This window comes from Lygodium microphyllum, chromosome 22 (assembly GCF_053477565.2).
Source record: "Lygodium microphyllum isolate KBCC chromosome 22, Lygodium_microphyllum_v1.1.10, whole genome shotgun sequence".
Taxonomy (NCBI): Eukaryota; Viridiplantae; Streptophyta; class Polypodiopsida; order Schizaeales; family Lygodiaceae; genus Lygodium; species Lygodium microphyllum.
Genome location: NC_141156.1, coordinates 106,090,146 through 106,115,186, shown reverse-complemented (window position 1 = coordinate 106,115,186; position 25,041 = coordinate 106,090,146). Strand labels below are relative to the sequence as shown.

Here is a 25,041-nt window from a genome sequence, read left to right as displayed (position 1 = left end):
TCTGTCTGTCAAATGACGGAGCAGAACTTACACGTTAGGTTCAATAAGGATGGTTGCTTTATTGAAGAGTTTGGAAATGGATGCAAGTTAATTGCTCGCAGTCACAAGAATGGCAGAATGTTTACTCTTGATGCCACTTTGCCAGAGTTGAATTCAGCTTTGTTTGCCCATGGTTCTGGCACTATCAAAGATTTAGAAATTTGGCATAAGAGAGCGGGACATGTGAATTTGCAAAGGCTGCAAATTATGTAGAAAAAACAGCTTGTTACAGGTTTACCCCAATTCCAATACACAGACATTGGTTATGTATGCAATGCTTGCCAGTTTGGTAAGCAGTCGAGGTTGCCATTTGTCAGGCATGTAAGGCAGAGTACACGTCCATTGCAATTAGTACACTCTGATGTCTGGGGGCCAGCCCATAATGCATCTATGGGAGGCTCGAAGTACTATGTGACATTGATTGATGATTATAGTCACTATACTTGGGTGGATGAGGTGTTTGCTGTTTTTCAGCAATTTAAAAACCAGGTTGAAAAGGAATTTAACTGCTATATCTCTTGCTTGAGATCAAACAGCGGTGGGGAGTATTTGTCAAATGAGTTTGATAATTTTCTGCCTGAAAATGGCACACGTAGGCAACCTACCCGCAACTATACTCCACAGCAGAATGGAGAGGCTGAGCGTAAAAACAAGGTATTGATGGAAGTTGCTCATGCCATGATGAATGAGAAGAAGATGCCACTCTATTATTGGACTGAGGTTGTTATGACAGCTATGTATATCTTGAATCGGACTCCCACTGCACGTATTCATAAGATGACACCATTTGAGAAACTGTTTGGCTATAAGCCGGATGTAAGTCACATGAAAGTCTTCAACTATCTTGGTTATGTGCACATCCCAGATGAGAAAAGGAAGAAGCTAGATCCAAAAGCGCGTGTGTTTTCATTGGATATTCGCAGGAGAATAAGGCATACAAATGCTACGATCCCTCTACCAGGGAGACTTTGGTAAGCAGAGATGTCATCTTTGATGAGATGGCCGCTTGGTATGTATCACCGGCTGCAGTGCCATTGGATACGCCTTCTACTCATGTATCTACAGCTGATTTGCAACAGAGTACTACTATGACAAGTCCTAGTAGTCAGACAGTATCTCCATGGACAGGGAGATTGCGAAGCTCTAGCTCACCGTCCACTGGCACCACTATGTCGATGAGGGGGGAACATGATGTAGTGGACAGCAAAGGAAAAGGAAAAGTCGATGATATATCTGGTGTAATGACACCTGGCAGGATGACTTCAGGTTATGACTCAACTCGCAGTCTAGACAGTGAACTTGGTATTCCGGCTGTGTATACGCCTAGTACAAGGCTTAACATGTACATTCCGCCTAATGAGAGAGGGGAATCAAGCAGTGCACCACAACCTAGACACTCGCAGAGGGTCAAATATCTTGTTGACAGGTTGATGTACAGTGGCTACTCTGCAAAGCATTATGCTTACATGACAAAAGTGATGGAGATCAAAGAACCAGGTACATATGCTGAAGCAGTAAAAGATGAGAACTGGTGTGCAGCTATGGATGAAGAAATGAATGCCTTAGCCGAAAATAAAACATGGGATCTTGTGCCACTGCCCAAAGGGAAAAAGGCCATTGGCTACAAATGGGTCTACAACATTAAATGCAAGTTAGATAGCAGTGTGGAAATGTACAAAGCCATGCTGGTTACTAAGGGGTATGCCCAACAGTATGGACTTGATTATGAGGAAACATTCAGCCCTGTTACCGAGATGGCAACCATATGCACTGTGATTGCTTTGGCTGCTGCTGCTAGAGACTAGAAATTGCAGCAGAAGGACATGAAGAATGCATTCCTTAATGGTGACTTGGCAGAAGATGTCTATATGGGTTAGTCGGAAGGGTATATACACCCTGATTTTCAGCACTATGTATGCAGGCTGAAAAAAGCATTGTACGGGCTGAAGCAAGCTCCGAGAGCCTAGCATGCAAACAGAAGGAAGGACCACAGTTAGTTTCAACTTTTTGAAGCAAGCAAGAGCTATGGCTAGAGACTCAGACATATCTAGAGGTAAAATGGCTAACTTAGCAAGTCATCACTTCTTTTCATGCAAATTTTAGGGGTTCCAGGCCAAGATTAGAGACTCAGGAGTTAAAAGATGCCAACCCCTATAATCCCCGAGATCTTGCTCCAACTCCCTCTAGGACCTCAACCACTATCTGGACTTGATTCCGCACACTCCCAGTAACAGTTTGAGCACCCTTGATGCTGGAGAAGACCAGGCAAAAGCTCCAAGAAGCAGCCCGCAATTTGCATTGCTGCTCCTACCCTCCTTCTGGCCCTCTATCCCGGAATTAGCATTTCCCTTGGCCTCCTTGACTCTTGGGCAACTGACTGAAGCCGCCTAAGCAAGATTTGGAACTTCTTCTCCAACATTTGAGCTCCCGCATGTGAAAACCCTGTTGTATATTGTCTAAGACAGCGATTAAAGCTCAGCCCAAGCTCATAATGCAGCCCACAACCTCTGAAGCTCATCCATCATGAGATCTCTCAGCCTTTTTGCTCCTTCTACCCAAATTGAAGACATGAAGCTCAACATGCATGGAATTCTTGGGGCAGCCACGAAAGCTCCATTTGAAGCCTTTTATCCTTGAAATTCAAGCTTGGGAACAAATATGAGAGCCCTCATCACATCAGTGGAAGCATTCGAATGCTTGAAGGTTTCGTCCAATGGAGTGCTCCAACCAATCGGGCTTGCTTGATGGAGGAATTGGTATCATGGTGGATTATGCTTCAACTATGTTCCCCCAAACACTCAAGAGGTATGTTAATCTGATCTTAATCTCTCATCTTAATCCACTTGTTAAGCTGAACTCCTTTTGTTGGAGAGATTAAGGTTGCATAGGTTTTATTAGTTCACTCCTTCATTGTATGCATGTGCATACTGAAATTAATACCCCGTTTGCTTCCCAATGTTGTTGAAGCTTAGAGTGTGAGAGTGTGACAGCTAGAGAGAGAGAGAGAGAGCAAAGTAAAAGTATGATTCGATACGAGTGTATCGACAATGTGTTGATACACATAATAAAATGTATTTATACTTAGGACACGTTATCGTGATGTTATGAGGACACAGTGTGAGAAAGTATGGAATGCATCATCATCTGACTTCTTTATTGATCTAGAGAGTCAATGTAATCTAAGCCATTAGTACTAGTGTGAGTTGCATGGATTATCCGAAAATACTAGATTTTTGGATAATTTTAGTCTACTTTTGATATTATTTGTTGTAAAAATCTAAAAAAGTTAGAAAAATCTTCTAGATTAGGATGGCATGTAAAAAGCTAGTTGCTTTTTCAACCAGTTAGGAGATTTTTCATTTTAAAAAAAGACAAATTGACGAAATCGCGCGGGTCGCGATCGCTATAAACAGACTGAAAACTGCAGATTGAACTTAAAGAAGAAGGAGTGATCTGGAAGATCCGGGATCAGGTGTCCTTGAGTTTTACCCCCCTTTCGGAGCCAACGGAGCCATCAGACTTGGGTTCCGAGCAGCAGAGAAGGAGCTGTAATTTTTATGCATGTTTTGTTCTACGAAGAAGATCCAAGAGATCTAATGCCTGGAGATTGCTTCTGAGTAGTGCGAAGATTTCAGGGTCTTTCAATACATATTGATTCAATTCATTGTAATTTGTTTTTGTAGTGTTTACCACTTGGGTATTCTCTATCTTCTCTTCTATCTCCTATCTCTATTTCCTTCTACTTCTGATCCCTGGTGGATTCGATCTTTCGACAAAAACCCCTCCGACATTGGTGAACTTAACATGAAAGGTCATCATAGAAGAATGAAAGATAAGATGGAAGAACCTTCGAATACGATCTCCAATGATGTTTTGCAACAGTTGGTGCAAAATATGAATATGCTTATGTAGGTACAACAACAACAACAGATGATGCAAGCTTCAGCTCAAGCAGAAAGTGTTGTGATGAATGCTTTGCAAGTAGTTGAGCGTGAGGTGAAGTTATTCAATGGCAGGAATGTATCTGCATATGTACATACCTATGCTCAGAAGATGGAATTCTTTGGAGTGGCTCAATCAGCATGGAGCCGGTATTTTATACGCGTTATTGTTCATGAACTGAAAGCACGGATTATTGAATTATACTTGCAGGATGCTGACTAGGTAGCCTTCAAGAAGACACTCAGGAAAGAATTTTATATTGAGGATACTAGTTTGATTACGCACAAGACTTTTCAGGAGTGGGTTATACAACCCAATAAGGGTCTTGTGGCTACAAAATTGTTAAGAGAATTTGAAAGTCAATTTGAGCAGTTGGATCTCGGAGAACAGCAAGCTCTTGCAAGTCAGAAAATTGAATTGTTTCTACAGGCAGCTGATCCTGAGCTTCAAGAGAAGCTTGATGATTTGCTGGAGGATCAGACTACGGAGACAAGTTTGAAAACATAGTGGAGACATGTCAAGGAAGCTGTTACTGCACTTGTGAAGAAGCATAGAAGAAGAGAAAGATTACATGTCTCTAGCTTGCCCATTGTTACGAGCAAAACAGTTGAAGTATCCAGTAAGCCACCCGCTTCTGTGGCTAACCCAATGACTGTACCTACTATTGTTCCCTCTGTTAGGAAAGATGTCTTGGATAAATTGGTCAAAGGGATGCCGGATCTTCAATTGAAGGTTGCAAAATTGGACGAAAAAGGACAAGAGGAAAGGGGACGGGCAGCAACCCCTAAGCCTGGAAAAAGATGTATGTGGTGTGGCAGTTTGCAGCACGAGAGAAATGATTGTGCTGCCTATCAGGAGACCTTGGCACGACAACTTATCTTTTGGAAAGATGGCAAGATCCATGCACAAGAAACAGGATTGCCTCTTGCTTTGAATTTTGGAAAGGGAGGTATACAGAAGTTATTGGAAGACTTGGCTGTCCGAAATGCTCATGCGGCAGTACATGCTTCTACTTTTGGTCTACAGTTGGATAGAATGCATAGCTAGGTGATGGTTGGTCCAAAGGCTGAAATATGGACACATGCTTTACATGCAGCTGAAAAGAGAAAGGTCACTGATAGTGAAATGTCTCATGCAAGGCAAGACATTCGTAGCATAACTGGTTGGGAATCACCGGTAGATGCATATTCATTGTATGCATATTTAGCAAAGGTACAAAACACAAATATACTTGTGGAAGAAAAACGAAAAAGAGATGAAGATATTGCAGGGAGATCTAAAAGAATAACAAGAAGAAGTATGGATCATCCTAAAGCTGCAAATCAGCCACCTCCCGAGCATGTTATGGAAGAGGTCAATCAAGAGCAAAAACAAGATAACAAACAAGAGGGCAAAAAGAAAGGCAAGCAACCAAGATATAAGTTGCAATCTGACATTGAGACGGCCACAGATCTTAAGAAGGTTCTTGAAGAACGGATCTTAAACAATCGGGTGGAATTTACCTTGGGAGAGGTGCTTGGCATTGCCAAGCAAGAATTTCATGATGAGATCATTGACACAATTAAAAGGAAGCGTCAATTCTTGGTGATACCACTAGTGCATTGCTGCAATTTGAAGAGGAAACTGGTTTATTGGGTATTCAGGCTGAATATGAGCATAAAGTAAGTACTGGATTATCTATGCAGGATGCTACTAATCAGTGGACAGCATGTGGAAAAGAGAAGAAAGTGGCTGAAAATGCATTGTCTTATAGCAATATGCATGGTGGAGTAAGGTAAATGCAACAATATGGAGAAGAGACTCTAGGATTTATTCCTCGAAGTCACTACACAAGAAATCATTGGGCTAGAGGTACCACTAAAACGGTAATGAAAATAGGGAAACGCGAAACTCCTTGTGTTGCTTTACTTGACCATGGGTCTGAGATAAATGTCATTGAGCGGGGATTGTATGAAAATGGTGCATGGCCTGTGGACACTGATCATGGTTGGCGTATGAGGGCTGCAAATAATTCTTCAGGGGAGCTCTATGTTGCATATCCTAATGTAAAAGTGACGATTGGTGATGTACAGGAAGAGCAACACTTCTTTGTGCAAGATAATTCCTTGTATGCAGTGATTTTGGGACAGCCCTATATTACAGATGTGCGTATGGAAACAAAGGTGCTTGATGATGGTTCTGCTTATGCAAGAGTCACAAGCAAGGATGGGAGAAAAGCAGTCCAATTTCTTACTGTTTATGTTAATCATCCTAGAAATCGTGATACGCTTCGAGAGTCTCCTTTGGTTTCAAATGCAAGGGAATTCAAAGACCTGGATTTTCATTAAGCACTGTTGTAATGCGAGGCTACAGTAGTGCTATTCAGAGGGTATACTCGCCTCTTGATGAAATGAAGCATGTATTTACTATTGGTAATTCTCAGTTTACAGCAAACAGTTCATGTTGATTTAAGCCTATGAAAGCTATGTGTAGGGCTGAATGTATATCTATGAAACGGGCTACTAAGAAACTAAGAGCATTGGGATTGTTAGCTGAAAATGATGGCATTTCAGGCATCTTTTATGGGCTGAATATTAATGACACTATGGCTGAAATTTCAGAGACTATACATGCAGAAAATGAGGCTGAAAACAGAGTGCTGTCAATATGTTCTTTGGATATGTATGATGTTATAGCATTGTTTGCTCAGCAGGAAGGATTACAATGGGCCGAAGCACTTGTGGAGACAAAGTACAAGACAGTTGACAAAAAGGTGTAACTAATTGCTTTGCCACTTCCACCAGAGAGTGAGGGTATATATGAAAAAGTGTCAAGGTAGCCAAGCTTACGGGATCCTAAAGATATAGGTCATCAGTTTACATCTGAAACATTATAGGAATTGAAAGTTGGTGCAGAAGGGTTTCTTTTGCCTGCTGAGAGAGACTGTTTTATGCGGATGTTGGCTAGACATGGGAAGGCATTTGCATTTCAGCCAAGTGAAATAGGTTGTGTGGATCCAAATGTTGTCTCTCTTATGGTCATATTTACTGTGCCACATGTACCATGGAACTTGAGGCCTATTCCAATGCCTAAAGCTTACTTGCCAAAGCTGATGGATTTGCTAAATGAAAAGATTCGCATGAAGATCTTGGAGCCTTCTTCACCTCCGTACTCAAATCGTTGGTTTACTGTGCCCAAAAAGAATGGGGCTTTGAGATTTATTCAAAACATCCAACCGGTCAATAAAGTGGCCATAAGAAATGTGGGTGCAATTCCTGTGGTTGATGAATTTGCAGAGGCTTTTGCAAGCAAAGCGATCTATTCTTTGGGTGATCTTTACTCGGGTTATGATCAGTTTCAGCTTGCAATTGAAAGCAGGGATATCACAACCATGAAGACTCCTTTGGGTTTAGTACGGATGTGTACTCTCCCACAAGATGCAACAAACTCAGTGGCATACATGACAAATGCTATGAATAGGGTACTCAGGGATTGTATACCACAATTGACTATGCCCTTCTTGGATAATGTTCCAATCAAAGGGTGTGCAGTGGATGAAAAGAATAAAGAGATGGATGCTCATAGATACAGACAATTTGTTGCAGACCATATTGTGGATTGTGAGAGGAATTTGACACGTCTAGAATAGGTGCATTTAACTCTTTCTAAACAAAATTCTGTCTTTGGAGTTGAAGAGGTTTTGATTGTTGGGCATATGTATGGGCCTTATGGGCGAAGGCCATCACCAGCAAAAATAGACGGGATTGATAGAATGCAAGATGTATGCACGAATATATCAGAGGTGCGTAGATTCTTGGGTGCATGTGTGTTCTATTTGATATGGATTCCTCACTTTGCACATGTAGCCGATGCTCTTTATCAGCTTCTAAGGAAAAATCAGAAATTTCATTGGGAAAGGAAGCATCAAAAAGCAATAAAGAAATTGAAGCAACTCTTAAAATCTGCTCCTACATTGAGAAAGACTAACTATTCACATGGAAAGCCTATCATTATTACTGTTGATACAAGCCCAATCAGTATTGGATGGGCAATTGGGCAAGATGATGAGGAAGGGCAAAGATATGCAATTTTCTTTGGTGCTAAAGTATTGACTGAATGACACAGAAGATATCCACGGGTTAAAAGAGAATTATGGGGAATTGTGACGGCCCTTAAATGTGATAAGGAGTATTTCATGGGTGCTCATGTAGTCATTGAGACCGATTGTTTGCCGGTATTGGGTATGATTACTAGTTGTGCTACCCCGGACATTGCTATGCTCCGGTAGATTGCATACATCAAATCTTTGAACCCTGAATTTCAGCATATTGTAGGAAGAGATAACCCAGTGGCAGACATGTTATCTCGAGCATGCTATGAGAATGAAGATGGGATGATGGATGAGGAGGAAGAAAATGACTTTCTTATGGCTGAAAATGATGTTGCAAGAGTGAATTTAGCAATGCAAGGTGTTGCTGCAGCACTAACAGAAGCTTGGACAACAAAGAGAAGACACTTTAGATGTTTTGTATCTTGTGTAGAAGTGTTCCTGGAAGACAAATATGTAGGAGAGTGGCTGAGAATTGGTCAATACCTCAGTACATTAACAAAGAGAGATGAATGGTCAGATAAGGAGTTTAAGAAAATCAAGAGGAAAGCGTATAGGTTTTTTTTAAAAGATGGATACTTATGGAAACATGCTAAAAAGAAACACGGTATGCCATTGCGAGTTTTGGGTGACAGAGCTTCACAAGTAAAAGTAATGCAAAAATTTCATGAAAGCTTGTGGGCTGGTCATAGAGGTGTTTGGGGTACTTTTACAAAGATCAAAGAAAGATATTGGTGGCAGGGTATGTATAAGGATGTTGCTCACTTTGTGGAAACATGTACGACATGTTAGATATATTCAACTGTGAGACATCGGGATGGATTGCAACCCACATATCCATTGTCTCTTCATTTTAAGTGGGTGGTAGATTTGATCACAATATCTACAGGTCTTTGGCAAATGAGGTATCTTGTGCTTGCTCGTGAAGCCTTGACTAATCAAGTGGAAGGGAAAGCTTTACGTACTAAGACAACAAATGTTGTTTGTACTTTTCTCTTAGAAGAGATCTTTTGTCGGTATGGCTGTGTGAGAAAAATTACAGCAAATAGGGGTGAGTTGGATGCAGATGAAGCTCATGATTTCTTTGCACGATTGGGGATAAAGCTTGCTTTAACTTCAGCCTATAACCCTGAAAAAAATGGCAAAAGTGAAAGAGATCATCCATCTATTGTGAAAGCATTGGCAAAAGCATGTAGAGAGAAGGTAAAAGAGTGGCCACGATTGCTCCCTTATGCTTTGTGGACCGACAGAACAACTCATAGTGCTGCTACAGGATATATGCCTGTAGAATTGATGTATGGTCAAAAACCTATTGAAACCGGCCTGTTCACTGGGAAGGGCGGTAGTGTACAACCAAAATATATAAATGCTTTCACCCAATTTAACAGTCGCCCACTTTACCTAAACTTAATGACACAGAATCAAGAAGAAACACAGGAAGCTAGAATGCTCTTGTTGCCACACAGACACCCTATTGGCCCCTAAGTTAGGCGCCCCTTGCGGTATTTCTTTATTTTTAAAAAGAGAAAGAACAATGGGCTGTCTTTCACCTATTCTGGGTGAAATTTGGCAACATAACAGTACAATTACTGACCCAAAACAAGTTGACCAAGAGGGGGAACTCTGCCCAAGTTTGAAACTTCTGGTTGGAGTGCAGATTTGACCATTTCAGTCTGCTGTAATTACTGGTTCAAACCTGTTCTGAGACCTGTTTACAACACATACTATTCCCTGCACTGTTCTGCCCACTGTAATTACTAGTTCAGACCTGTTCTGAGACCTGTTTTCAGCTCATATTGTTCCCTGCACTGTCCTGCATCATCTGGGCCAAGTGCCCCTTGATTTTGACAACAATTGGGCTCTGAAATACCCTCTGAACAGTCCAGAATCAGTTATGGCTTAGTGCTGTTTCAGACACTTGCTTGGTGAGGTTACCACCCTCACCTGTCCTTGCTGGGACAGCATACAACTACTCATGTTCCTGGAGAAAGGAGGCTCTTGCCTCCTGCAAAAACAGCATATTCCACACAGCTGTACCTGAATCAGAAGAAAAACCCTTGATTCTGCAACATAACCGTACTGTCAGGGAGAGAGAGAGAGAGAGTAGGAAGCAAGCCCAACCCCCTGTGCACCATAGACAAGGTAGACCAGCTCTCAAGAGCTCTCCATCTGCAGCAATCCATCTCCCTTTCACACAAAATGAGCCCCCCATGCATTGAAACTCGTTTTTTGTGCTGCCCTCTCTCTCTCTTTTGGGAATTTATGCCCAAATTGTGACACATGGCATACATGTAACAATTTTCCTGTTTAAACCTTTCGGTCTAAATTCTCCATCCTCGGTTCAAAATTTAACCTCGGCACAGACCAGAGGATTAATCCTCGTACAAAAACAAAGATAATGACGCGCACAGATTCTGAGGTCCAAAAATAGTAACTCCCTAAATTTTAGGAGTTGCTTCCATTGCATCCCCACTAGTCTTCTGACCATCTTTGCAGACTATGGCTACATCCAAATCTGTAATGTAGCTCAATTGAAAGTGAATTTCCACTGATGACCCCACATGGACTAATCTCTTGAAGATTTATCCATCTTCACTTTGAACTAGTCTCTTCCAGGCTAGTTCTTCAACACACTTGTCCATATACGCTTTCACAAGTCTCTTCCATGCTTGTCAATCTACAGTGCCATCAGTCTCTTCCAGACTTATACTGGACCTTAACTGTCCAATCTTGACTCACTAGACATTCCTGTCTGTTTCACATACTGGCCATGCAACTCAGGCATTTAGATTTCAAGAGGAATCCTTCCAAAAAGAAAAACCAAATAAAATATGTAATAAAGAAATCAACAAAAAGGTAATAGTTGTCACAGTCTTGTGATACCTATCATGCCGATAGAAGAGATGACAGTCACATGGAGTGTGCTACCTTGGGAGGAGGAGTTGAATCGAGAGGAGTTGTTAGCCTTACGCATTAGACAGTTGGAAAGAAAGTCAGAAGACATAGAGACAGCAACTACAAAGTTAAGGGCAGCAATGATACAGAATAAGAAACAGTTTGACAAAAGACATAGACCGAGACCAAGAACCATACAAGATGGGGATTGGGTATTGGTTTATGATAGCACTTTAAATAACCACGATAGTGCCATGCGTAAAGTTTCTGAAAGATGGTTTGGACCCTATGTGGTAAGACAAGTGTTTGATAATGCTACTTATGCATTAAATGAGCTGGATGGGACAGCCATAAAACTTCCGGTAGCACGAAAAAGAATCAAATTATTCAAAAGGCGGGAATCTACCAGAATTGTAAGAAAATAGTGGCCATGATACAAAGGCTAGCCAGGAAGATATGGAAGATAAAGAAGCAAAGGATATGGTTGCAGAGGATAAGGAGGACTCAGAATCCGATGACAACTAGGATTTTGGCACATACCGGAGGATGTGCACATTCAGAGGGAGTAGATGTCGTGATGTTATGAGGACACAGTGTGAAAAAGTATGGAATGCATCATCATCCGACTTCTCTATTGATCTAGAGAGTCAATGTGATCTGAGCCATTAGTACTAGTGTGAGTTACATGGATTATCCGAAAATACTATATTTTTTGATAATTTTAGTCTATTTTTTATATTATTTATTGTAAAAATCCGAAAAAGTTAGAAAAAGCTTCTAGATTAGAATGGCATGCAAAAAGCTAGTTGCTTTTTCAGCCAGTTAGGAGATTTTTCATTTAAAAAAAGACAAATTGATGAAATTGCGCAGGTCGCGATCACTGTAAACAGACTGAAAACTGCAAATTGAACTTAAAGAAAAAGAAGGAGTGATCTGGGAGATCCGAGACCATGCATCTTGGGGTTTTACCCCCCCTTTCGGAGCCAACGGAGTCATCAAATTTGGGTTCGGAGCAACAGAGAAGGAGCTATAATTTTTATGCACGTTTTGTTCTACGAAGAAGCTCCAGGAGATCTAACGCCTGGAGATTGCTTCTGAGTAGTGCGAAGATTCCAAGTTCTTTCAATACATATTGATTCAATTCATTGTGATTTGTTTTTGTAGTATTTACCACTTGGGTATTCTCTATCTTCTCTTCCATCTCCTATCTCTAATGCCTTCTACTTCTGATCCCCGGTGGATTTGACCTTTCGACAAAAACCCCTCCGACAACATAAGGGTACATTCACATGTACAGTTAAATAATGTGCATGTACTTTACACGGAGGTCAGACACGCTTTTATCCCAACAACCTCCCACTTAAAGATCCGAAGTAAACCTCTACTGAGCTTTGCTTAGATTTTTAGTGAGAACATTTGCAGGGTTGTCCTATGTTTTGATCTTGGTCAATGTGATTTGACCGTCTTCTAGAATTTGTCTGATGAAGTGATATTGCACATCCATATACTTTGTGCGTGAATGATACATGGTATTCTTAGCCAGATACATAGCACTCTGGCTATCACATCCCAAAACTGTAGTACCCATAGACATGCCGAGATCCTTTGCAAGTCTGCTCAACCATATAGCTTTCTTAGAAGCTTGAATAACTAATATCTATTCAGCTTCAGTGGTACTCAGTGTGACGATGTTTTGCAACCTGGAACACCAAGAAACTGCCCTACCAACGACTGTAAAGACATATCCGCTGGTGGACCTACAGTGTCCAAGTCACCTGCCATATTGGCATCACAATAACCTTGCAAACTAAGTGCACCCTGCCCATAGCAAATACACTTTCTTTGTGTATCCTTGAGGTATCTAAGTATACATAAGAGAGCCACAAGCTAATGCATAAGGGACTCCCTTCATAGCATTTGCTTCCACGTCATCTTTTGGGCCGTTAGCTTTACTAAGCTTAAGATAAGGAGGTAAGGGTACCCCAAAAGCCTTAGCTTCAACCATGTTAAATCTGTCCAATACCTTTTCAATGTACTTTTCTTGAGATAAAAACAGCAATTTCTGCATTCTATCTCTGTGAATCCTCATGCCCAAAATATGTTCCGCATTCCCCAAATCTTTCATGGAGAAAGCTGATTTTAGCTGATTTTTTAGAGCATCCAAGCTAGTCTTCCTTTTCCCAGCTAGCAACATATTATCCACATACAAAACCAGTATGATGGGGCTGCCATCTGTATCCTTTTTCATGTACAAGTAATGATCTACATGGCTGTGTGTAAATTCACAAGATAGCATAAAAGTGTCAAACTTTTTGTACCATTGCCGTGGTGCTTCCTTCAACCCATACAGGCTACGTTTTAGTTTACACACCATCTGCTCTTTTCTAGGAACTACAAAGCCCTCGGACTGTTTCATGTAGACTTCCTCATCAATGTCACCATGCAAGAAAGCTGTTTTTACATCCATTTGATACAACTCTACATCCAATACAATGGTGAGAGCAAAAAGCACACATAGAGTGGTCATCTTCACAACAGTTGAGAAGACCTCTTGGAAGTCAATCCCTTCCTTTTGTGCATACCCTTTGGCAACTAGCCTTGCCTTGTACTTGGGTTTCCCATCAACTGTCTTTACTTTGTCCACCCATTTGTTTGGAAGTGGCTTCCTTCCCTTAGGCAATGACGCAAGATTCCAAGTATCATTTGCATATAGAGATTTAATCTCTTCTTGCATAGCTAGCTCCCACTTACTGTTGAACTCACATGACTTGGCCTCTTTGTATGTAAGAGGCTCACCCTCATCTGTAAGCATCACATAATGCAAGGAGGGGTCAAACCTATGTGGTTGCCTTCTTACGCGTGTAGACCTACGTACATAATGATCAACATTTTCAGGAATTGGATCTACATCTGGAGGTATATGATTTTCAGCATTTATTGGCTGTTGTAAGCCATTTTCAGCATGCTGTTCATGCTGTGCAGCACCTTCATTCTCATTACCAGCACCTGCATTTTCATAATCAACAAGTCTATCTTGCTGTCCATGACCTCCTTGTGCTCCTATTTGCTGTCCATCATGTTAGCGATTATCAGGTCCTGGCGGCGCAGGCAGCCACGTGGCAGTTTGGTCAGACTGACCAGTCGGCCAGCCACGTGGCAGTCCAGTCGGACTGACCAGTCGGCAGCCGACCTGTTTTTTCTGGGCGCATTCTTTCTGGCTATTTATAGCCGATGTTCTGCACATCCTCCCACACTTCTGTTTACAGATCTCAGGCTGGAGATTCGTGCAAATTACAGGCTGGAGATCCTGCAGACTGCAGCGTACTTCGAGGTGAACAGCAGGTTGCATCGTCGAGGTGGAGACACGCAGTCCTGCGCACTGTGCCCGTGTACATATCTGCATATCTTTGTATACAGCACACTTTATACAGCAGATCTTCATCTTCCACTATCTCTTTCTCTCTCTCTCTTCTCTCTGCATTCACTCTCTCTCTCAGTCTTGGTCCCACGCTTCCACATCGCTGCACTCTGACATGGTATCAGAGCAGTGAAGAAGGGCTGACTGAGTGAAGAACCTACCTGAAGAGGAGATTCCATCGCGACACAAGGCTGCGTTTCCAGCGTTCAAGGGCGAGCGGGAGGGCTGCGCATCGGAACAAGACTGAAGCGAGCGTGGGCGCGCGGGAGAGGAGTCCAGTTGGTGGATTTGCTGCTGTTTGCTGCTGTTTGAAGAGGAGGAAGGCTATGTTTTCAGCTTTCAAGTGCAGGTTTTACTTTTTCATCGCCTCTGGCGGGTGAAGAAGGTTCGGGACGCAGAAGAAAGAGCCCTAGCAAGCTGCGTTTTCACAATCAGAGGGGGCTGCTTTTGCGTTTGTGCAGGCATTACAGGTGAAGATGTCTACAGAGATTGACTTGGAGTTCCAGACGATCATGGATCGAAAGGTGCCTGTCTTACCGGCTCTTCCCTCAGATCAAAAGCTTGATGGCGACAATTACCGCATCTGGCGCGTGATGATGTTGGCCATCCCTGAGTCTTACGATTTGGCGGAGCTTGTACAGGAGGAGATCGACTGGCCCTCGGTAAGAGATGAGTCCAAACTCTCTTCCGATGCTCGTGCGGAGTTGGCCAAGGCTCAATCTCATTGGGACAAACTGAATGCCCAGATTCGTTCTTTTCTTTTTCTGTCTTGTACTACAGCCATGATAGATCACATTGAGCACTTGACGGTGGCTCGGGAGATATGGCTGGAGCTTGACCAGATGTATAACCGGATGACCCTTATGAAGCGGGTTTCTTTGGAGGTGCAGATACGGACCTTGTCCGTGAACAAGTCTTCTTCGTTACGAGAGCACATCAACAAGCTTAGATAGCTTCAGATGCAGGTTCAAAATGCGGGGAAGCCAATTTCCTCCCAGGACATGGCGATCACACTCCTGTCCCAGTTGCCGCCACGATTCAGTGCTTTTTACTCCGCCCTTATTGCTTCGCGGCGTGAGTCCACTCTTCGTTGGGAAGAGCTGGTTCCTATGGTCTTGGACCAAGAGAAACAACTGAAGGGACAGCATGCTTCCAAGTCGGAAGCTTTGACAGGTCAAGCCTCTCAAAAGAAGGGGAAGGACCAAAAGAAGAAGAAGGAGGAAAACAAGTCAAAGAAGGACAAGGAAAAAGAATCCACATGCCATATTTGTGGTAAGACCGGCCATTGGAAGAAGGATTGCCCCGACAAAGACAAGAAGGACTCGAAGGATTCTGGAGCGGTGGCTGCACCCTCATCAGCTGCGTTTCTTCATCTAGCAATCATTGAGGACTCTACACCGAAGGCTTCTAATGCTGCGATAACAACCCCCCAGGCTCGAGAGCGGATCGTTGACAGTGGTGCCTCCCGGCACATGACTCCTTCATCAGTCGGTGTTGCCCAGTTGCGACCTTCGCGTGGGCAGATTCTCATCGGAGATAGCTCTTCGGTGTCTATTGCAGGACGGGGTGAGATGCAGCTTATTCCAGATGGACGTGGTGATACTCATACCTTAGAGGTCTTGCATGTGCCAGGTTTAGGGTATCATCTACTTTCGGTTCATAAGATTTGTTCCCTTGGACTTTTGGTGGAGTTTGACAGTGATTCGGTGCGAGTCCTTGATCGTGGGTCAAGAAAGATTATCTCATCAGGATATGAGGAGAACGGCATCTACAAATTGACGTCTTCTACCGCTCTCCCTACTCTTCTTCTTACCTCTCAGACACAGTCAGAGCTATGGCATGCTCGGTTTGGTCACCTCAACTATGATTATCTTCTGAGGGCGTCACGCGGACAGCTTGTTCGAGGGTTGCCGGACATAGTGGTGAGCCAGCAGCCATGTGTCTCCTGCATTCGTGGGAAGCAGCATAGGGATGCGATTCCCAACAGCGTGTCGCAGCGATCTACTTCACCGATGGAGCTTGTATCTACAGATCTTTGTGGCCCCATGAGGAACGAGTCCTTGAAAGGGAGCTCGTACTTCATGTTGATCGTAGATGACTACAGCAGGATGACTTGGGCCTATTTCTTGGCGTTGAAGTCGGAGGCTTTCTCCCACTTCAAGGATTGGCTTCTCTTTGAGGAGAACCAATCGGGCCGGCGATTGAAGACCTTGCGATCCAATAAGGGTGGTGAATTTGTTTCTAATGAGTTTGCCCGTTTTTGTGCACATAAAGGCATTCACCAGAAGTTTGCTAACACCAACACTCCTCAAGAAAATGGCATTCTTGAACGGAAGAACCAAAGTGTGATCGAGATGGCGCGCACCATGATGGAGCACCGACAGACACCTCAGTTTCTTTGGGCTGAGGTTGTGGCTACTACAGTCCACATCCTTAACCGATCCCCCACTTCGGCCGTTGATGGGATGGCACCTTTTGAGGCTTACTTTGGGACTAAGCCCGATGTTTCTTATTTTAGGGTTTTTGGGTGTAATGCCTATGTTCACATTCCCAAGACTCATCGTGATAAATTTGAAGCGACTTCTCGAAGACAGGTGTTTGTTGGCTACAGCTCTCAGTCCCAAGGCTATCGCTTGTATGATCCCGTAAAGTGGGATGTGTACACCAGTTGCGATGTGCGGTTCGTGGAGGTTCCGGCCATAGCAGCGGGTGAGGAGCATCCCGTTCTTGGAGATCCAAGGGAGAGTTGGGCTCCCGAGACATCCCTTTGGAGCCAGCGCCTTTTGATTCCGATTCTGTTTCCGATACAGAGTCTACTATTCCACCGGTCACCCCCGAGGAGTTACCACTGATGGATATCCCAAAGTCTTCAGCTGATGGAGAGCGAAGAGGAGAGGTCCGGCCTCCTCCTCGTTGGGCCCGTGACACACTTCGAGATTCAGGGATCGAGGGGGTCCCTGAGGAGTGGGGACCGCAGGATGGTCCGCGGCGGTCACGGAGGCACCAGGCACATTCTATGGAGCTTGTTTGCTCTAACTATTGTTTGATGACCCGTGTTATGCAGGATCGAGAGCCCACCTCTGTGAAGGAGGCTTTACAGTCCGCACCATGGAAGAAAGCTATGGAAGCCGAGTTGGAGGCTATTGAGAGGAATGGCACTTGGTACCTCGTGCCTCGCCCCTCTTGTAAGAAGGTGATTGGCGTCAAATGGGTTTTCAAGACCAAGTACCTTAGCGATGGTTCTTTGGACAAGCACAAGGCTCGCCTTTGGTTCCATGCCGTGGGTTGGGATTATGCACATTTTGCACCACCATTGAGCACTAGCACGGCATGAGGTCCGCTGCAGCTATATACAGTAAGTTTTAGATGCATGCGCACATGAGAGAGCACCTATTATTGAGCACGTACATTTCTTGCACACACGATATTTGGGATGCTCATCACAAAGTTAGGAACCTTTGGTTGAGTGTGTAAGGAGGTTGGGCGAGTTTAGAGGGTCCTGAAGGACGCCACCAATTATGAGATGGGTTGTTCTTATCTGGTCAACATCTTGAGGACCATCATTTTCTAGAGTGATTGTGAGATTTTGGATGGATGGAGTAGAGTATATCATATCTTTTTTATGAGAGTTGAGTGGTGAGGATAAGGAATTTTAAATTAATCAAGAAATTTTATTTGCTAAAGGTTTTGCACAGCGCCCAGGGATTGATTGTCATGACACTTTTGCCCCCACTGCTCATATGGCGACTATTCGAGCTATTCTTGCCTTGGCTGGCCATAGGAGATGGCCTGTCTACTAGTTGGATGCATAGAAACAGGGAACGGCCGTTCCGGCCTGTAGGAACGGCCTAACGCGTTCCAAACCCTCCAAGGAGGTGAAACGGCCAGGGAACGGTCCCTGCCGTTCCCTGCCGTTCCCTACCGTTCCTTGCCGTTCCCTACCGTTCCCTGTTTGGAACGGCCGTTCCAGGCCTGTTTACTGAAAATTAACGTTTTTTCTTGTTTTTTTTTTTAAAACTTGGGTCATAGTCCTTCTACCACATATTCACCCATCTCCATTGTTTAATGTGCACACACTAATCTCTCTCTCTCTCTCTCTCTCTCTCTCTCTCTCTCTCTCTCTCTGAGGTTGAAGATACAAAGTGTCAAGACAACCCACAATCTAATTAGAAGTCTATGCAAAGTTCAAATTTGATGCATTATCAACTCTTGCAAATCAGAATCAAATTTCAGCCGATCCTCAATTCCAAGGTATTCATCCATTTATATTGTCTAATTTCAAGGGAAATTGGGATAATTTGGGCAATTCAAGGCAATTTGGAGCTATGGGGGTAATCGAGTCAATGTTGGGACATTTGGGTCAATTTCATGCATTGACGGGTATTGGGGCAATTAGAGGGACATTCTTTGGGGCAGTTTGGGTCATGCAGGGCATATTTGGGGCACTTAAGACATGTGTCGTTCCCCCCGTTCCCGTTCCCCGACCTTGGACGTTCCCCCCGTTCCAGGGGGTCCCGTTCCCGTTCCCGTTCCCCGTTCCAGGTAACTATGGTTGGATGTGAAGTTGGCCTTCCTCAATGGTGATTTGAAGGAGGAGATCTATGTAGGGCAGCCTCCTGGCTTTGGCTCTTCAGATGGGCAAGTCTACAAGTTAAAGAAGGCCTTGTATGACCTCAAGCAGGCTCCGCGTGCATGGAACGAGAAGATTGACTCGTTCCTTCAGTCACAGTTGGGATATCGGCGTTCCACAGCCGATCCGCAACTTTATGTACACACTTCCGAGGCTGGTTGTGTGCTTTTTGTATTGTATGTTGACGACTTGATCGTCACAGGTGATCATGCACAGAAGGTCAAAGAGACAAAGGCAGCTTTACATCAGGCGTTCGAGATTATGGACTTGGGTCTACTCCACTTCTTCTTGGGCCATGAGATTTATCAGTCTCAGAGGGGGATTTTCATCTCTCAGCAGAGATATGTACAGGAGCTCTTGGTTTCTTTTGCGATGGAGGATTGTCGGACCATTTCTACTCCTATGGATCCGAACTGAAAGGCCACTTCACATTCACATTCTCCCTTGGCGGATGCTTCCCGCTATCGTCAGTTGATTGGATCATTGATTTGGCTCCTCAACACTCGTGTTGATCTTTGTTTTGCTGTAGGTCTCTTGGCGGAGTTCATGAGTGAACCTCAGACGGTGCATTGGCAGGCTGCTCAGTGGATACTTCGGTATTTGAGGGGGACCTTTGACTTAGGGCTTCATTATCCAACAGGCACAGGTGGTTCAGATCTTGTAATTGCCGGTTGGAGCGACTCGGATTGGGTTGGCGATGTGGACCAAAGGCGGTCTACTACAGGCTACTGTTTTACCTTGGGTGCAGGTGTTATCTCATGGAGTAGCAAGAAGCAAACCACGGTCGCCCTTTCGTCTACTGAGGCAAAGTATCGAGCCGCGTCTTCCACCACATGTGAGGCTGTGTGGCTTCGGAGATTGTTGGAGGAGCTTGGCTACTCCCAGACTCGTCCTACTTTGCTGCAATGCGACAATGAGAGTTGCATTGCCTTGGCACGGAATCCTGTTTTCCATGCCCGGACAAAGCACATCAAGATCCAATACCACTTCATTAGAGAGAAGCTTCTAGATGAGACCATCGCTGTGGAGTACTGCAAGACTGAGGATAATCTTGCAGATTTGTTTACGAAGGCGCTTCCCCAGGCTCTACTTCAGAGACATACCAGATCCCTCAGGCTTCTGCCCCGTCCAGGCTCTGAGAGGGGGTGTTAGCGATTATCAGGTCCTGGCGGCGCAGGCAGCCACGTGGCAGTCTGGTCGGACTGACCAGTCAGCCAGCCACGTGGCAGTCCAATCGGACTGACCAGTCGGCTACATTTAATGCAGCCAACCTGCTTTTTTTGGGCGCATTCTTTATGGCTATTTATAGCCGACGTTCTGCACATCCTCCCACACTTCTGATTACAGATTTCAGGCTGGAGATTCGTGCAGATTACAGGCTAGAGATTCGTACAGACTGCAGCGTACTTCGAGGTAAACAGCAGGTTGCATCGTCGAGGTGGAGACAAGCAGTCCCGCGCACTGCGCCCATGTACATATCTGCATATCTTTGTATACAGCACACTTTATACAGCAGATCTTCATCTTCCACTGTCTCTTTCTCTCTCTCTCTTCTCTCTGCGTTCACTCTCTCTCAGAGTCTTGGTCCCACGCTTCCGCATCGCTCCACTCTGACACATCATCCTCTGGCTCAAAAATAGCCAGCTGATCATCAGTTTCAGCCTGTGGTACAACACCATGAGACTCGTTTTCTGAAGCAATAGGTGGCTGCAAACTCTGAAATTTGACCTTTTTCATATCTTCATTTGAGGCTAAAGTACCTTTCAACAATTTTTACTCATTAAACACAACATTACGGCTGCAAATAATTTTCTTGGACTGAGGTAACCACACTCTGTAGCCAAATTCACCCTCATAACCATAGCCCATGAAAATGCCTTTGGTGGATTTTGGGTTAAGTTTGTTCCTTAGCTCATTTCTAACATGCACAAAAGCATCATAGCCAAATATGCATAAATGGTCATATGAGGCCGATTTGCCAGACCAAACCTCCTCAGGGATGCCATTATTTAAGGACCTGTATGGAGAGCGCTTGCAAATGTGAACAACGGTTTTGAGTGCCTCTCCCAAAATTCATGAGGGAGATTAGCAGTGGACAACATGCACCGCACTCTTTCACATAAAGTCCTATTATATCTTTCAGCCACCCCATTTGAAGAAGGGCTATAAGGGGTTGTAAGCTCCCTCTTAATTCCATGCAAGTCACCAAAGAACTTGAATTCAATTGATGTGAACTCGCCCATTATCAATTCTCAAGCATTTCAGCTTTCTACCTGTCTGAGTGGTCACAAACGCATGAAAGGTTTTAAAAACAGCAAACACTTCACTTTTCTTTTTCAACAGGTATACCCAAATCTTTTTGGAACAATCATCTATAAAGGAGATAAAATATGCAGCACCACCCAACGATAACACGAGCATAATACATACATCAAAATGCACTAAGTCCAAGACATTGGACTTACGAGAGACACCAAAGTAAAAGGAATTTCTTATTTGCTTTCCAAACTGATACTCATTACAAAAGTCAAGTTTAGAGCTTTTTCCATCAACCCTATTCAGAGAGGTAAGGACATCAAGTTCTTTCTGGCTCAAGAAAGTGGCTGCCTTTCGAATCTTTGAGGATTCAATTAAGTTTTTCCTTGAATAGACTACATCAAACTACTAAATAAAAATCAAGCCTTTCAACCTATCTTGTGCACCATTGAAGGACTCAAACTTCACTGCTTTTCCACCCTCATCACAATCTTTTGTTGCCCCTTTGCGTATCAAGCAATTATACATTAGTTGTTGCAAAAAGGATACATTTGCTGAATTTACATCAAAACCAACACCAAACGGAGCATTTGCATGACCAACACTCATTCCTTAAGCTTCATAAACATTCAGAGGTGCAGATACATTACCAAACATGTTGCTTTGTGCCCCAAGCATCAAGCCAATGCTATCATACATAGGGTTTTGCATATTTCCAGCCATACCCACATACATTGAGCCTATGCATTGGCTGCTGCATACCATAGAAATTTGCACCGTACATTCTCATATGTGGTCCCTATCCAACCATTGCATGAAAAAATCATGCTACCACCAAAGTATCCTGGCTACCCTATCATAGCATGTATGCCCGGCTATCCAAAATCCATTGAATTGACACTTCCATGTTGGCCTTACATTGGCATTCCTTGCCTCGTAGGTATCAACTATTTTGCTTCATTGGCCTCTTTGGGAGCTTCAAGTGAAGGCTTTGACACTACCTTCAATGCATCTTGTTGTCCTAAAGGTGTAGAAGATGACTTCTTTTTCTTGCCCTTGTTGTCCTTCTTCAAAGCACTCAAACATCATGTAAGCTGAGGATCCTTTGCTAACTCGACAAAGAGATTTGTTGCTGTCCTCATCATAATCTTGAACTCGTCATCAAATTTCTCTTCACTTTACTGGTCATCAACCTCACTATGCCTTGAAAGTCCTACATCTTGCCCAACAGCAACATTTTCAGCTTGCTATCCATGGTCTTTGAGCCTTGTCCAAGACTAGGCATTATATTTCCTTCATTCCCATATGAATGTCCATACTAAGAGGCATCATCACTACTTGATTCTGTCTCACTATATGAAGGCATCTTACTGTAATTTTTCAAATGAGCACAAAAATCAACACTAACACAAAGTTTTGACTTGCAATCAAGTTCTTCGAGCCCACCAAATCAAAGGATTGAGTGGTGTTCTAGCAATGGAACCATAAAAAACATAGGGGTGGTGATTCCCTAATTAAGCACTTAGTTACGGTAATCAATAAATAAGCATAAGTTGAAATCGCACTTTACTTTCAAAATCTTGGATAGTGGACACCCTATTGGCCCCAAAACTAGCACCCCTTTCGGTATTTCTTTATCTTCAATTGCTAATGGATTGATTACAAGCCGAGATTCATTCTCTTTGACTACCAAAAGCACTCTATTGTTTTGACAATCAGCATACAAATTGGGTAATTTACCTCTTGATTTCACCTAGGACTAGCTCTAAATGAACCTCAACTAGCCAAATGCTGCCCCAAATTTCACAATGGATGGGCTAGCATCTGAAATCCCTAACAATACTACAAATTACAGATGTTGATTTCAGTGTACGATGCCTTCTACTAATAGCACCAGTCCTGAGGTGGCTACTAAACCCTAATTTTTGTAAAAATTTGGGGTTTATAGCAATATTTCCTATCCTATCCACTAAATTTGACTAAGATCTGCTCCAAATGGCTGAGATAAGCTGAGATCTTCTCAAAATGGACTAGAGAATGTGAGAATTCCAAAGAGAGAGAACTCAGAGATTCTTCGCGCAAAAATGACTAAAAATTGGTTGTTGTCTACTCTAATCAGCTCAAATTGTTGTCACCTACTACTATCACGTAAGTGCACAACTGTTATCGCCTACATTAAATGCTATTGTCTGCATCAAAAGGCATCATAAATGTTGTTGCCTGCATCATCAAGGTCCCTTGCAGCTACTGGCAGCCTCTTGAATGTCTTCTTTGTAACTTTCTGATCAATGCCTCTTCTCTCTCTCCCACTGGCTCAAAATTCCCTAAACAGCTAAAACCAGCCCCAAAAACTATTTCTTCGTTTACATCGATATTTTTGCCAAGAGGCAGCCTTCTAAACCCAATTTTCAGCATTATCTAGCCATTTAATTATTTCAAAATCAAATAATTCTGAAAATTAATTTCAGCCCTTCTGACCCTACCCAAAATTTAATATGCCTATCCATAATTAAATTGGCTACACCATTTGTAACCTGGAGTGGTCCCAAACCTTTGTTGAGCCTTAGATTGGCATTAATTAATTAATTAATGCTAGTCCCTAGTATCACCACTAACAATTATTAGCCAAACAACTGTTTTAGGTCGAAACTGACACCAATTGACCACCAAAGCCCAATTGGCATAACTTATCATAACTTTTGCCTTTGATACCTACGGCATCCTCACAGTCCTTGGCCTATTACCATGAAATAACTACCATGTGCATCAGATGTACTAAGCAACCTTACATTTGATTAGTGGCTTTATCAAATGTTACTAGCAAGATTAAAGCATCTCAAAATTTTAGGTCCCCATGACAATAGACATGGCGGTTTGTTGCATCCCATTTCACGGGTGTATGAGATCTTGGAGTTACTGGATATCTACTTCAATCCTTTGTGCTTTAGCACTGTTGGTTTTACTCATTGTAGTTAACCACCTTGAAGGGTAGAGTACAAAAAAACAAGTGGATTCTTTGTTTACTATGCATAAGGACAACTATCTGGTTGGTTGCAGCTGCGCAGATGGGGCTCCTATCTTAAAGAGATAGTGGGCTGCTACCTTGCGAAATAGGGGAGTCTAGAGTCTTTGATATGTTTCTAAATCTCATGCTAGTAGGCCACTTGTCGCTCTGCACTTATCTGGTCACCAATAATCCAGACTGTTTTCACCAAGCGTCCAAATGTTTTATCCCGTTGGAAGCCATTTGTATAGTTGGATTCTTTGTCAAAGCTTTGAATCAAGAGATGGCTGCATAGACATGGTGGTTTGTTGCATCCCATTTCAGGAGTGTATGAGAACTTGTGGTTACTGGATATCTATTTTAATCCTTTGTGCTTTAGCACTCTTGGTTTTACTCCTTTTAGTTAATCACCTTGAGGGTAGAGTACAGAAAGACAAGTGGATCTTTTGGCTACTATTTGTAGGGACAACTATCTGGTTGGTTGAGGCTGGGTAGATAGGGCTCCTATCTTAGATAGATAGTAGGCTGCCCGCTTGCAGAATAGGGGAGTCTAGATTTCTCATATGTTCCTAAATGTCATGCTAGTAGGCCACTTGTCACTCTGCACTTCTCTGGTCACCAGTAATCCAGATTATTATCACCAGGCATCCAAAAGTTTTATCCCTTTGGAAGCCAGTTGTGTAGTTGGATTCTTTGTCAAAGATTTGAATCAAGAGATGATTGCATACACAGGGTGGTTTGTTGCATAGATAGAGAGTGGGCTGCCACTT

At 43.2% G+C, this 25,041-nt stretch overlaps 1 protein-coding gene across 1 annotated transcript in view; it reads right to left on the bottom strand.

The window, feature by feature from the left end:
- Nucleotides 1-25,041, bottom strand: part of LOC148017471 (putative fucosyltransferase-like protein) — an 87,627-nt gene that overhangs the window by 36,238 nt on the left and 26,348 nt on the right. The window lies entirely within an intron of this gene.